General features: G+C 38.1%; 1 long non-coding RNA gene across 1 annotated transcript; it reads right to left on the reverse strand.

The window, feature by feature from the left end:
- Positions 1 to 315: 315 nt before the first annotated feature.
- Positions 316 to 3,560, reverse strand: LOC140501798 (uncharacterized). The gene is made up of 3 exons (XR_011966354.1): positions 3,463 to 3,560; positions 3,073 to 3,227; positions 316 to 2,618 (listed from the first exon to the last, which is right to left on the reverse strand). It is a non-coding gene; the product is annotated as an uncharacterized lncRNA (long non-coding RNA).
- Positions 3,561 to 5,088: the final 1,528 nt, after the last annotated feature.

Genomic DNA, 5,088 nt, shown 5'->3' on the forward strand with positions numbered 1-5,088 from the left:
TAACACAGGAGATGGGGTGTCATGCTTCATTTTCAGTCCTCTGGACTTGTGGTTTGTTACTGCATCAATAAGAAACCAAAATTGCTTTTCTATGTTGCCATTATACAAATTATGCCCTAATTCTGGTCACTTCCCTCTGTATTCATTTATAAAAATCTTTCCCAGGTTCCTCTGAAAGTATCCATTTTGTCATTTCTTATGCCACAATAAGATGCTACTACATTCATATACTGTAAGCTGCTGCTTAGTCATTCCTCTTGACCACCTTTTAACCACTGGAAAAAAACCACAATAAATAAAGTTACATGTATGTATTAACACACAATGTGTGTGTACATATATATGTACATATATATGCACATGTATAACATATAGGTCTTTTTCCTTTTGGGGAGTATAGGCATCCTTCTGTTCTTTCAGGAATGCCATAGATCATTTTGGCCCAAGTGATTTTGTAGATGAAAGAGACACTTGTGAGGAAGGACTCATCCACATTTTGAGCGCTTGACTGAAAACTGAAGAGGTATCAGACCTCGTATCTGTCATGACAGTCCTCACCAGTCTTGTCAACTGTAGAATAAGGAGTCTATTGGAGCCTGTAGGAGCTAACGTATTTAACCTTGTACTTCTTCTTTATAGTAGAATTTTATATTTAGAGAATATCACTGTTCTCTCTGATTTATAGGCCAGTTCCTTCTCACCTCTTTTTTTTTCTCTCTTTGTGTACCTCCTTTTGTAAATCCCTCCCAGTCCAGCGCTAGAGCTGTTTTTCCCAGTTGTCATCACTTACTGTGAAACATTGGAACTTGTTCTTGGGGAGAAGTGTGGGAAACTGAAGCATATGAACAAGACAAGAGGGAAAGGCCCTTAGGCTCTCCTGACAACATCTACAGCATCTACTATGACAGATGAAAACTGCCTACACCGAATACAGAGAATTATCATTATAGAACATTTATGTGAAAAACCAACATTTCTGAATCCAGTTTGCAGATGCTTGGGTTTATATGCACAGCCTAAGGTAGCAGAAAGTAAAGGACTACTAAAACTCCTTTGGGAGCAAAATAATTTGTAAACATTTATTTGAAGTCCTTATGTTGCTACGCTACTACAGAATGAGTCAGGCGCTCCTGTGGTACCAGGGTCCCATCTTATGTGTGTGTTCTTTTTAGGACCTAGTGGCCTGTGGCGATTGATGAATAATGAGATGGTAATGGTTTCAGATGTGAGATTTATAGGCTTACAAACTCTGTAGGGCTGGCCTTATAGGTGCGCAGCTTCCAGTGTGCTGCATGTGCAGCATGGATGGAGGGGGTACTGGAAAGGGCAGTTTGTTATAACAGAAAGAATACCTTACTGGATTGAATGATGACTGAAGTGATCTTGGACAAATTACATCATTTGTATCTTCATCTCTCCACCTATAGAAGGGAAAGGTTGGGCCAGCCCAATAGATGAATCAATCTATAGAGGCACAAGTATTTCTTAAGCTCTTACTATGTGCCTAATGCTGGGAATTCACATTAAATGAGAAATTGCCCTGCCCTCAAGGCTCATACATTTTACCACCGGGCCATGTCATGTATAGAGGAGTCGTAGTCAGGAAAGAGGGCATAGATTTAGGCATTCACAGGAACTGTGAATGGGGTAAAAAGGTGGTCAATTCTCATACTCATTGCAGTTGAAATGATTTGATCACTATTCCACAAGCAAGAAGTGAAAAAGGGAAGTAGGTGTGAGGACCAGGTATCGAGGCAGATGGAGGATAGGCCTCTGTGGATAGACCTTAGTTATCTTGGCACAGTCTGGAGGTCCAGGGCTAAGGGGATTGGTAATGAGAATTAACTTTCCCTTCCATCCAGGTAGTTTAGATCGTACCTAAGTTCCCTTCCCCTCATGCACGTTATACTTCCGTGGCTCTATGGCCATCTGGTTTTAAAAAAAGATCTCCATTGACTTGTCACAGTGGCTCAGATTCCACTGCTGTAGATTCATGCCAAAATGCAAATACATTCTGGAGAAAGAACGTATTAAGACAGTAGTATGCCTTTGTTTTTAAGGAGAGAATTTATTTAATTGTTATAGGTAAGTGAGAACAGGACCTTTTTGAAAAGAGGTAAAGGACAGATATCGTATCATGGAAAGAGTATTAGCTAGAAAAGGCCTACAGTGTTGGGTGACATTTATAAACAAAATGACCGGGTGGCTAGCTACAGTAGGGACTTGAAGGTCATTCAAGCGCAATGGGCTGCTAGGGAACTTGTAGAGGGCCAAGGAGTATGGGAATAAAGGACCTGAAATGGTGTGGAAGGGAGTCAAAGACTAACTTCATCTATTGCCCAGTTATGTTGAGGATTAGCCGTGGGGCTGTGGAGAAAATAGTGGTTTATGGGTATTTTTCCCTTTGAAATGCCCAGTGAGAAGGTGACTCATTTGAAGACTGTTTTAATTGGAATCACATATGTCCTCTGTTGCTTCCAAGGAGGATGAAATTTCTGTAAAACAAAGTAGGAGAGCCCAGAGATGAATCCTCTAGTATTCAAAAGGATGTAAAGACATTTGTACCTCTTTAACACAGGGCACTGCAGAATCTGAAATTTCAATCAACATCAAAATGGCTGAAAAACAAAACACAAAGAAGAGCTTAGTCAATAACACTAATACTGATAGTACCAATGAGTAAAGAAAATTCAAACTGAAACTTGGCTTCTTTTTTTTTCATGGAAAAATATGTGACTTCTGAGTAATGGTATGTATCCTGAAGCCTTCATTTTTGAGTCAAGTATTTCCAGGTTAAGAAATAGCAAATTTAACTCCTTACTGTAATAAGATCATGTAAGTGCTTTAGTGATCAAATTCCTCAGTTCTTTAATTCAATAATTTGATGATTTTTCTGCCTAATCTGACTGAGTTCTGCAAATAGTTTGTCACTTAAAGTTTCCCTTTCTAAGAATATTATGTAAAAATGGTTGGGTTTAGAGGTTGGGGGGGTGACTCTGTAAGAATTAGGGGTGGAGTTCTTCATGGGATTTAGAATAAAGGAATACTTTTTAGCATCTAGCATGTAATCACCTTTTCCCCCTCCACCTTTCCATGAGAGTGGGGGTTGTAGCAAAGGACATACGTGGAGATGTGGGCACTGGAAAAAGGCTGATTGGTTTTCTCTGCAGCCATGCTTTATTTTAGAACTTCTCAGCCAAGGTCCTGTTGGTTTTTGTATAGAAGACCTAAAAAAAAAAGTGAATGGACTAAAGGGTGTAGTCATGTTCAACACAAGCAAAAGCACTGTATTTTCGCTACTGAATTTGGAGAATTCTGAAGAATTCTAATGTAAGGTTAGACTCACCCACATTAATAGGAGTGAGTCATTTGTGAACATAATGAAAGGATGTAGGACTCAACACATATTCTACATTACCTGATTTCCTGCATATTGTCATGATTCTTGGAAATAGAACTTACAAGTGTTGACTTCTAAAATCTTATATGTCTCAGACGCAAATTGAGCTGCTGTTCCACATTCTTCTAAAGAAATGCTCATTGTAGGAGAAGGGAGAATCATTGAGAGGGTAGATTAAAGTAGTTCTAGGCAAAAAGGTTTTAATTAGTTCTAAGCAAGGCAAACTCTAAGGATATAAAAAATACTTACTTTCTGAGGTGAAAAAGAGCCTGAATCTGAGGGAGTCTTTATAAATTAGGAAATGACTAAACAAGCTCTGGCATATGAATGTGATGGAATACTATTGTGCTGCAAGAAATGGTAAAGGGGAGGATTTTAGAGAAACTTGGGAAAATTCATATGAACTGATGCAAAGTAAAGGGAATGGAAATGAGAACAATTTACACAATAACAACAACATGGTAAAAATGAAACTTTGAAAGAATTAAAAGCACTGATCAGTATAGTGATGAACCATGACCTCAGAGGACTAAAAATGAACATGCTACCCAGAGGGCAGAATGAAATATATAATTTTTTTTGGATATAGACAATGCAGAAATTTATTTTGTTTGACCATACACATTATAACAGAGGTTTTGTTTTTCTTTTGTATTTGATAGGGGAGGAGGTATTGGGGTAGCAGAGAAAGAAGGCAGATTTTTGCTGATTGAAAAAATATGTAATAAAGAAGAAATGAACCCTGTATTTGGAAGCCTATACTCTTAAAAAATTTGTGCCAAGGGGAATGGTTATTTTATTGCAAATGGAACAGAAGAATTGCACAAGAGGTCTTTATGATTCACATGACGCTATGCAGAGCAATACAGAGTAACAAGTCCAAGATTGAAGGGCTTTGATGAATGAAAAATGTCAGTGGTCCCACTCAAAGACTAAACAAATCTAGATCCAGGAGCCATGGAAAGGATTGAAGCATTGATAGACACAAGGTTCATGAAAAAATTTCTGCAGTGCTTTCAGGAGATTCCATATTTTGAAAGTTAATGTTGCATATGGTCTACTTCATCTTTCAGCTCTTGTTGTAATTTTTATTAAATGCTAATATCCAACTATGTCTGCACCCTTTCAAAGAAGGCTGGGATCTTTGTAGCAAGTCAATAGGAGCATCAATGAGAAGCAAATGGAATGAAAATTGCTTATCCCAGCAAATGAAATATAAATCGAAGTTGAACTTGGGGCTTATTTATAACTGTAACTAACACTTTTTGCAAACCCACAGGTAGTCAACAAACATCTAACAAGCACTATAAGTCAAGTATAGTGCTAAATACCAGAGATAAAAGGAAAGGCAAAAGCGTATTCCACAGCACATATCCTCCAATCATCTTTTAAAAAGTTTCAATCATGGGGGAAGACCTTGGAATGGGTCCCAAAGACTCAAGACACAAGGCTTGATTGAATGTGAAACTCTGACATGTTGTAAAGTTACAGTACTGAAGATACCACCACTAGGGATGGGAGTAGAAGCCAGGATAAACTAAACAATTCACCTCAGACACAAATGTTAGTGGAGAGAAAAAGTAAGATCACAGGATCATTAACTTAAAACTGGAAGGGACCCTAGAGATCATTAGGGCCAAACTCTTTGTTTCACAAATGAAGAAATTGAGACTAAAATGTTAAATGAC

Source organism: Notamacropus eugenii, chromosome 4, assembly GCF_028372415.1.
Source record: "Notamacropus eugenii isolate mMacEug1 chromosome 4, mMacEug1.pri_v2, whole genome shotgun sequence".
In the NCBI taxonomy this organism is placed as follows: Eukaryota; Metazoa; Chordata; class Mammalia; order Diprotodontia; family Macropodidae; genus Notamacropus; species Notamacropus eugenii.